At 43.9% G+C, this 10,710-nt stretch overlaps 1 protein-coding gene across 2 annotated transcripts in view; it reads right to left on the reverse strand.

Annotated features, from left to right (window-relative positions):
- Nucleotides 1-9,889, reverse strand: part of LOC134344219 (DENN domain-containing protein 2C-like) — a 164,791-nt gene extending 154,902 nt beyond the window's left edge. The window contains exon 1 of one of the 2 annotated variants that reach the window (XM_063043651.1): nucleotides 9,147-9,889. The gene's annotated coding sequence lies outside the window, so the exon portion shown is untranslated. Of the gene's footprint in view, nucleotides 1-8,746 lie in introns of both variants that reach the window. The other variant, XM_063043650.1, reaches the window with a different exon arrangement.
- Nucleotides 9,890-10,710: the final 821 nt, after the last annotated feature.

A 10,710-nucleotide genomic window follows, 5' to 3' on the forward strand; every position in this document is an offset into this window, starting at 1 on the left:
ATGCCAACTGGTGGAATGGTATGGCAGCAACAACCTTACACTCAACGTCAGTAAGACGAAAGAGCTGATTGTGGACTTCAGAAAGGGTAAGATGAAGGAACATAGAGGGATCAGAAGAGAAGAGAGAGAGCAGCTTCAAGTTCCTGAGTGTCAAGATCTCTGAGGACTTAATTTGGTCCCAACATATTGATGCTATAAAGGCGGCAAGACAGCGCTTATACTTCATTAGGAGTTTATAGAGATTTGGCATGTCAACAAAATTAATAACACTCAAAAACAATCATAGATGTACTCTGGAGAGAATTCTGACAGGATGTATCACTGTCTGGTACGGGGGCAGGGAGGGGGGATTGCTACTGCACAGGACTGAAAGAAGCTTCAGAGGATTGTAAATTTAGTCAGCTCCATCTTGGGCACTAGCCTACAAAGTACCCAGGACATCTTCAAGAAGCAGTATCTCAGAAAGGCAGCATCCATCATTAGGACCCCCAGCACCCAGGGTGTGCTCTTTTCTCATGGTTACCATTAGAAGCCTGAAGGCACACACTCAGAGATTCAGGAAAAGCTTCTTCCCCTCTGCTATCCAATTCCTAAATGGACATTGAACCTGTGAACACTACCTCACTTTTTTTAATATATATTATTTGTTTTGGCACAATTTTTAATCTATTCAATTTACTTATACTGTAATTGATTTATTTACTTTTTTTTATTCTATTTTATGTATTGCATTGAACTGCTGCCACTAAGTTAACAAATTTCATAACACATGCCGGTGATAATAAACCTAATTCTGATGTGGTAAGCAACAGCATGCACAACAAAACTGAGAAGTGTGGTGGCTATATCCACCTCTAATGACTCTGCAGCTACTGTCTAAAGGTTCTGTTGTGCGAAGCACACTGGGACCAAAATAACTTGGTCTGCAGCTCCACAGAACTGAACAAGCTGGGGATATCTCAGACAACTCCAGAAGGAGTGATCAACTTCTGCTGTGCAAAGCTTCAACCCTCTGCAGTGCTTCATTTAAGTGAATTTTACCGCTTGTACTGAAGTTCTGGGAGTGCAGAATAATGCACTAGCCACTCACCTACAGACAACTGGTCGTGTTTGAGGACCTGAATGTCAATCAAGGTACTGGCAGAATTTTTTGCCCTTCACATTGTTATTTGCCTATTTTATTGCTTTTTTTCTGCACATTGGGAGTCTGACGGTCTTTAACGGTGTGCTTTAAATAGGTTTCTTTGTCTTGTAATTTCCGTAAGGAGATGAATCTCAAGGTTGTATGGAGTATAGTTGCTAGAAAAATTTTGTGAACCCTTTGCAATTACCTGGTTTCCTGCATTAATTCCTTAAAAAATGTGGTCTAATCTTCATCTAGGTCATGATAATAGACAACACAATCTGCCTAAAGTAATAACACCAACATTTATACTTCTCATCAGTACCAAGTACACCATTTAAATAGTCATAGTCCAGGTTCAAAAAAGAATGTGAACCTCTGGGGTAATGCCTTCTACAAGAGCTATTTGGAGTCAGGTGTTCCCATCAATGGAATGAGATTGGAGGTGTGGGTTGTGGAGGTGCCCTGCTGTATAAAAAGACACAAGGTCAGGTTACTGACAGAGCCTGCTCTTCTCAAGTTAGATCTGTTTATGTGCACCATGTCTCAATCAAAACAACTTTCAGAGGTACTGAGAAGAATTGTAGAGATCCATGAAGCTGGAAAAAGCTACAAAAGCATTCCTAAAGACCTGAATGTTCATCAGTCTGCAGTAAGAGAAATTGTCTACAAATGGAGGAAATTCAGTACTGTTGCTACTCTCCTAGGCGTGGACATCCTGCAAAGATCACAGCAAGAGCACAACGTGCAGTGCTGAAGGAGGTGAAAAAGAACCCAAGGGAAACAGCAAAAGACCTGCAGAAATCTCTAGAACTTGCTGAAGTCTCTGTTCATGCATCCACACTAGAAGAAAAAGACTGAACAAGAATGGTGTTCATGGAAGGACACCACAGAGGAAACTGCTGCTCTCCAAAAAAAAACAACAACAACATTGCTACATGTCTCAAGTTTGCAAAAGACCACCTGGATGTTCCACAACACTTCTGGAACAATGTTCTGTGGACAAATGAGACAAAAATTGAACATTTTGGCAGAAAAGTTCAACTATGTTCGGAGGGAAAAAGGGACACTACTGACCAACACCAAAACCTCATCCCAATTGTGAACCATGGTGGAAGGAGCATTATGGTTTGGAGCTGCTTTGCTGCCTCAGGGCCTGGACAGCTTGCAATCGTTGAGGGAACAATGAATTCAAAATTGTATCAAGACACTTTACAGGAGAATGTCACGGTAGTAGTCTGTCAACTGAAGCTTGGATGATGCAACAAGACAATGACCTGAAACACAAGAGTAAATCAACAACAGAATGGTTTAAAAAGAAAAAAATTTGTGTTTTGGAATGGCCAAGTCAGAGTCCAGACTTTAACCCAATTGAAATGCTGAGGCAAGGTAACCCAGAAATACTAATGAACTGAAACAGTTTTATATGGAGGAATGGTCTATAGTGTAATTCCTCCTCACTGCTGTGCAAGTCTGGTCAGCAGCTACAGGAAACATTTGGTGGAGGTTATTACTGCTAAGGAGGTTCTACCAGTTAGTAAATACAAGGGTTCACATACTTTTTCCAGCCTGGAACGTGAGCGATTAAACATTGTGTTCAATAAAGACAAGAAAAGTACGATTGTTTGTGTGTTACCAGTTTAGGCAGAATGTGTTTGTCTATTATTGTGACCTAGATGAAGATCAGACCACATTTTATGAGTAATTAATGCAGAAAAACAGGTAATTGCAAAGGGTTCACAACTTTTTCTTGCAACTGTACATACTTTGATAATAAATGTACCTTGAACTTTGTAAACAGAATGAGAAAGTCTCTGAATGAAGGCCAGGCTGCCTAGGCAACAGACACTTTCAGTCACAGGTCAAGCCTAATAGAGCAGAGACCAACCTCTTTCTTGAGAACCATGGTCCTTATTTTACAATGCAAGAAGCAGAAGTAACGAGAATCTGGATCAAAAAAAACAGACTGTTGGAGGAATTCAGCAGGCCAGGCAGAATCTGTGAGGGGAAAATGGACAGTTGGTGTTAAATTGAGCCAAATGTCCAGCAGTTTTTTAAAAAATGTATATGTCCTATTTCTATCTCTTTAGATTTTCTTGTTTTTATTTGTTATCTTAGGAAGAAAAGTCATCCATCCACTTCCCATAACCGCAGATGGCCAAGAAAACATCCTATCAAATCGCCTTTCCACCACTGACAATACAAAAATTGTCCATTATTTTATATAAAGCTCCACTTTCCATTGCCTGTGCTTTCCTCATTACTTATTTGCAGGAATGTTGTGGATTGATCTGGATTTCCCAAGGCTCCAGGAGAAATTGGGGAGCTGGGATCCTCACAAGGAAGTGAATTCCTGGTGACTGCAGTAACACGGCATGGTTCAGGTTCTGCTCCCGTGATATGCCCCCACGCCAACGCCGCCCATTGTAAAGGAAAGGAACATCGCACAGACAGTGAGACATTTAATCAGAGACCCTCCCCTCAGATCAGATCAGATTCCATTGTACAACATGAAGCAGAGCAAAGAATTCTCATTTCAACATTCAGAGCTTCAAACAAGCGAAGCCTTGTTGAAATACTCAGGACATAAAGCTACAAATTCAATGCTCCATATCTCAGGATCTTTCATTTGAGGTCATTTAGGTTTTGGCTTATTTGCTGTCTCCTCTATCTCTCCCTCACAGCCTTCTCTTGGGGACATTGCTGCTATCAGCAAGCACAGCTCTCCTCAGTCGCAGCTGACACTCGCTCTGCTGCTTAGAGATGCAAAATATGCACCAACCTCCTGCGTACAGAACTGAAAGCCACGGTCATCTTTCATTATGCTTAGCAACAAGGGCAAATTTCAAAGTGCAGTGGATTCCCATTAACTGGGACACATTGGGACCAATACTTCACGACTCAATTAAGCGGCTGCCCAGTTCGCCAAAGTTTCATGAAAATAGTTAGAAAGGTGTGTAAAAAAAAGACAAGCTACTGTTTAACTAAGTAACAAATTATGTAGTTAAATAAAATATAGAATAAATTAGAACACTACAAAATTACTATGGTACGATAAAACTTATTAGTTCCTAACAGTTATCTGGCTGTACGCTGACATGTCCTTTTGATAGACTGTAAATGAACAAAAACAATTCAGACACCTAGTGTATATGGTGAACTGCCTTTAAACAGTGCCTTCAATGATTACATCCCCCAAATCTTCATTTTCATTCTAACATTCAAGATGATTGTTGATACTTTCAAATTCTTCATAGTTTGTAACCTGGAGTTGTGAAATTGTTTCATTTTCACCCCCAGCTGTCTCTGGCATCTCTAAGTCTGAATGCCTGAAACCACAGTGAGCAAAACCGTTCTGAGTTGTATTTACAGTGACTCGCCAACTATCAGCAACAAAAGTCACTGCTTTGTGTACACAAACATGAAAGTGATGCTATTTAAAAAACTGTTCGCTCTAGTACGTTATAGTGTCTAACAGCCACACAACTGACACTAACTAATGTGTGGCAACCATCTCCTGCTCCAATTAAGCTGTGTGGTGTCCCAAATAAATGAGGGGAATCCCAGCTATTTTCTTGATGTGTTTTTGTTTTTTTTAAATAAAAGAGTTGTCCCAAGTAAGTGGCTGTCTCGATTATCCAATGACCTAATTAACCAACAGATCCACTGTCTTCCACCTGTATGGTAACACTAAAACACCACTGTAAATCAGAAATTATAAGTTGGCGTAAATTCACAGATCAGGCAATGCTTGAGAAGATGCAGTGTGTTAAAATATTGAGTTGTAGATTTTTCATTAAAATCAACCTCAAAGCTTAACTCTATTTCTCTGTGAGTGCTGTCTGACCAGCTGAAAGCTTCCAGCATTTCCTGTTTTGACACTATCTTTCTAATTGAGTCATCCCAGTAATAGCAACCTTTACTCCATTTAGTATTTGCATGGTTCTGCCACTTGAATAATCAAAGAGAAAGTCTGAACACTACTTAACATTCGTTCCACTTGTATCTTATTATCTATTGAGGGCCTTCAAGGAGTCAGCTCCATCGAACAAACATGCTTTTTCCATGAGACTCCCAAAGAGCAAAGCTTGTCTGCTAATTCCATCCCCTAGTCTCTCTCCCCTTCTGCTGCCATTCTGTGGCTCAGTGGCTGCAGTCTGCCCTCCAGAAGTTAGTTCGAGCCCCACTGCAGGGATCTGAACCAACAATCCTGTGCTGCTGAGAGCATCGAGTCCGGTAGCATGGAGGCCGACCCCCCCAGGCCACTAATGCCATGCCATCCATCAAACACCCATGTATACTAGTCAGTCTGGATTGGCGACAACATCCCCTTCACTATCTCCATCAGCACAGATGCACAACCAGACTGTGTACTTCACCTCCTGCTCTACTCACTCTGTGGCCAAGCACAGCTTCAATGCCATGTTCAATGACACCACTCTCACGGGCCAAATAAAAGATGCTGATGAATCAGCATATTGGAGGGAGATTGAAAATCTGGCTGAGTGGTGTCATAATAACAACCTCTTACTCAATGTCAGCAAGACAAAGGAGCTGATTTATAGACTTCAGGAGAAGGAAACCAGAGGTCCCTGAGCCAGTCCTCAGAAGGTCAGAGGTGGAGAGGGTCAGCAACTTTAAATTCTGGAGGACCTGTCCTGGGCCCAGCACTTAAGGGCAATTAGAAGGTGAGCACAGCAGCACCTCTACTTCCCTAGGAGTTTGCAGAGATTTAGCACGACATCTAAAACTTTGACAAACGTCTCTATACGTGTAGTGGAGAACGTATTGACTGGTTGCACCACAGCCTGGTATGGAAACACTAATGCCCTTAAACGGAAAATCCCACAAAAAGTAGTGGATTTGGCCCAGTCCATCACAGGTAAACCCCTCCCAACCATTGAGCACATCTACATGGAACGCTGTCACAGGAAGGCAGTGTCCATCATCATTTACTCCCACCACCCAGGACATGCCCTCTTCTTATCAGGAAACCGGTACAGGAGCCTTAGAACTTACACCACCAGGGTCAGAAAGTTATCGCCCCTCAAACATCAGGCTCTTGAATCAAACAGGATAACTTCACTCAGCTTCACTTGCCCCATCATTGAAATGTTCCCACAAACAATGGACTCTTTACCTCATGTTCTTGATGCTTACTGCTTTTGTTTATTTATTTATTATTATTTCTTCTTTTTATATTTTCACAGTGTGTTGCCTTCTACTCGCTGGTTGAATGCCCTGGTTGGGTGGCCTTTCATTGGTTCTGTTATGGTTTTTATTCTGTAGATTTATTGAGGACCCACAGGAAAATGATTCTCTGGGTTGTGTACTGTGACATACATGTACTTTGATAATAAATTTACTTTGAACTTCAAGCATTCATTAATCACTGTTAATTCTCCCCACATTCCAATCAATGTCCATCTATGAGTGCTTTGACAGATGTTATAGTTAAGAGTTATACTGCATCAAATGGGGCACTTGACCCATCACATTCAGCCTAAAGTGGGCATCCATCTGTATTAACCCCATTTTGCAAAGAATTGCATAGGAACAGGCACTTCAGGCCACAATGTATATACTGACCATGATGCCACTACAAATTAACCCCACCTGTGTGCAGAACATCCATATCCTGGATGGCAGGTGTCTGCCTAAATGCCTTCTAATCTCACTGTTATCCCTGCTTCCATCTCTCTTTGACCCAGACATCCATTACTCTCTAAAAAACTTGTTTTGCACTCCTCCCTCCACTTTCTAGCTATGTCCCCCAGTATCTGACATTTTCAGCATGGTGTGAAAAGGTACCTACCCTATCTATGCCTCTCATAATTGTATTAAGTCTCCCCTTGGCCACCAACACTCCAGAGAAAACAGTCCAAGTTTGTCAGACCTCTCCTTGTAGCTAATACTCTCTAATCCAGGCAGCACCCTGGTGAACCTTTGCTGCACCTTCTCCAAGCTTCCACAACCTTTCTGGAATGCGGTGACCAGACCAGCACACAGTGTACCAGCTGTGGTCTCACCAAAGTTGCATACATGGCAACATGGCTTTGCACATTCACTGTCGTGATGATTGAAGGCAAGCAGGCTACACAGCTTCGTTATAGAAACATAGAAAATAGGTGCAGGAGTAGGCCATTCGGCCCTTCAAGCCTGCACGGCCATTTACTATGATCATGGCTGATCATCCAACTCAGAACCCCGCCCCAGCCTTCCCTCCATACCCCCTGACCCCCGTAACCACAAGGGCCATATCTAACTCCCTCTTAAATATAGCCAAGGGGACTATGTATGCACCCCGAGGCCCCCCTGTGCATCAGTGCCTCCGAGGGTCCAGCAGTTTACTGCACACTTTCCTCTTGAGTGAAACTTCCCAAAGTGCAGCAACTTATACTTGCCCAAATTAAAAATAACATAAAAGACACCACACACTTCTTGGCGAATAGGCTGTCTTGACCATTACTTATTTCTCAAAACACATTAACATGTGGAGGCCAGGTCATTGGTTATAATTGAGGAGGAGTTGATCAGCTCTTGATTAGTCAGGACGTGAAAGGCTATGGGGAGAAGGCAGGAGAACGGGGTTGAGAGGGATGATAAATCAGCCATGGCGGAAGGGTGGAGCAGACTCAATGGGCCGAATGGCCTAATTCTGCTCGTGTGTCGTAATCAGGGAGAGGCTACTTGTCATTATCACATGACAGTTTATGGAACCTCGCTTTCAGGAATTAATATGCCATATCTCCTCTATCAATGGCTACAATTTTATAAAAGTGCTAATCAGCTGAAAACCACCTTGCCACAAGCCAAGGAAGACCTTATTAAAGGTACAAGCCTCCATCTTTCGCAGGTGGGCCAATTTTCCCAGAGGAACTAATCTCTACTGTACGTGTTTACCCAAAGGACGGTTAACACTGCAACCGCGCTGCCAGCTCTGACTGTCCACCGTCTCCTCCTGCACCAAGGCTCCATCCGCCAGGTACAACAGCATTTCGCAACAATTACAAACCGAAGAGAGTGTTACTTTCTACCACTTCAAAACTTTTCTAATTACTGTACAGTATAACCGAAAGTTTTAGAAGTAACCCGCACTGTCTTGCTTCACGCCGCTTTGAATGTTGGCTGCATCAATTTCCTGGAGATTAAATTTCAGTTCACAGACTAACCTAAAGGATTGGAAACCAGACCACTTCCCTCCACCCCCACCCCACACCCCCACTCCAGCATTTCTCCAGGACCACCAGCCAGAGATCAAAACTCTCCCTCTGGAAAGCGGCATTCAGCTCCAATTGCACACGTCGAGGCTGATCATGACACACTGTGGAAACAAGGCGGCAGAAATCCAGCTATCGGGAGGCCAGACCACGGGGAAGTCTGGGGAAAGAGACGCCCGCCCCAGTTCCAGCCACACCAGTGCCCCTCGACACGGCAACGGGACTCCTCGCTGCAGACATTCAACTGAACTCAGGTTCTTAACGTCGGGGCGAAATAAATGAAGTGTTCCTAAATGTGGCCCCGCCCGCATTAGAAAACAAAACTCGACAATTGTATCTACTTTGTTGATACAATCCCAGCCAGGCAGATGTGTGCTGGGACGTCAGTCACCCAACTCCTTACCTATTCCCTGGCTTTCTGCAGTCAGCTTCCCTCGCCCCACACCGACCGGCAAACCAAGAGCGAGACAAACTCCTCACGAGTGCGGGAGAGAACATCAACCTCATTTGCTTCTGAAAAAAACTAGCCGGTCTTCTCTTCGCATTGTGTCTTAAATCATTACGTACGAGTGACAGGCAACGGAGAAGAAATGGATTCGGAGCCGGTTTAACTAGGAGGGGTTTGGTAAGACTAGACTCTTATTGGAGCCCGGGTAAGTGGCCGCCTTTAACAAACCAAAGGCCAACTGTTTCACACATCGACGGCAAATTCTACTCCGCAGATGAAGGCAGCAGAATGAGTCACTTTAAAAAGTTTCAATAAACTTTGCAAACAAATTCATATGGAAAAGCCTTTTGCTTACCACCCCGTCTCGGCAGCTGTCAATTTCCATTTTATCAGCCGGTTAATTTCAGGCACCTTTCCTGTTTCAGCGAGATTACTCCCGGGCTCGAGAACATGCACAGACCGTAGTGTAGTGGTCGAGGCTACTCCACTCCGGCCGTACGTTCACTGAGATTCTGGCTGGACCGACCTCAGCGGAAGTCGTGTGCCTGCATATCAATGAACCCAGCCACACAGCGCAGGCAGGATAACGCCTGCTCCGACACTCCAGTCGTGCCCAGCGATGTTACTTCCCAATTCCTTGCGTTCGCGTGTATACGGCCCGAGCAGGCGGCGAAACGACATCCCAAATTCACATACGAAAGGGAATTAGATGAAACTGTGTTCACGAAGCTCGGCAGAGTGGGCAGAGAAAGGGTTAATATTTCAGGCAGAGGCTCGAGGTCATGCAGGATGTGTGGAGGGGGTAACAGAGTTAATGGTTCTAAAGAACAGGAAGTACGGGAAATATTCAGCAGTTCAGGCAGCGTCTCTGGACCAAGAGATACAGTGCAGACTCTTCAATACTAGAGGAAAAAGTCAGAAGTTTGGGTCGGAGAGAATGACATAACTGGTACCAGACCCACTCCCCTTCTATGCCCTTTATCTCTTACCATCTCAACATGGAGGGCTCCATTTGAGGAGATCCAGTATGTCATCAAAGACAATTGCAAGTTCCTACATAGGTACCATGGAGAGGATTCTGACTGGCATTATGTCGATGGAGGTTCTCAGTCATCCAGGTCCTTGTATGTCAAGCACTAGTAAGTCAAGGCAACTGGACTTGCTGTGTTGCCTAGGAGACATTTCGTCTCTCATCCAAGAGGCTTCTTCAGTTCTGATCCGTGCTGGGTAGTTTTCCGGCTTGTAAACTCTATTCACAGATGGATCAGAACTACCCACCACGGATAAGAACTGAAGAAGACTCTCGGATGAGAGGCGAAATGTCTTCTAGACAACACAGCAGCTCAGTTGCCTTGATTTACCAGTGCTTGATATTCCGACTGGTTGCATCACCATCTGGTATGGAGATGCACTTGCATGGATCAAAAGAAGCTGCAGAAAGTTGTGAACTCAGTCAGCTCCATCATGGGCACCAGCCTCCCCAGCATTCTGGACATCTTCAAGGAGCGATGCATCAAAAAGGCAGCATCCATCAATAAGGACCCCCATCACCCAGAACGTTCCCTCTTCTCATTGCTACCGTCAGAGTGGAGGTACAGGTGCCTGAAGGCACACACTCATCAATTCTCCTCTTTTGCCATCAGATTTCTGAATGGACATTAAACCCATGAACACTGTCTCACTACAAATAAACTCTTCTCGGGCTTCCAGCTGGGTACAGGTATCGATTATAACCAACTTTACAATGACAAACTCCTGCATCTTCATCAGGGACAAAGCCTAGGCATGTTTTGTCCAGTGGTATTTATACCCCCCCCCGTAGACCACCCTTCCTAGTTGGTTAGTCTTCATCCAATCAGGGTTCTGCTCTCCCACCTTATTAACAATCGAATTCCATTTCTTATTAAGAGTGAGACCTT

The sequence above is a fragment of the Mobula hypostoma genome, chromosome 3, assembly GCF_963921235.1.
Source record: "Mobula hypostoma chromosome 3, sMobHyp1.1, whole genome shotgun sequence".
In the NCBI taxonomy this organism is placed as follows: Eukaryota; Metazoa; Chordata; class Chondrichthyes; order Myliobatiformes; family Myliobatidae; genus Mobula; species Mobula hypostoma.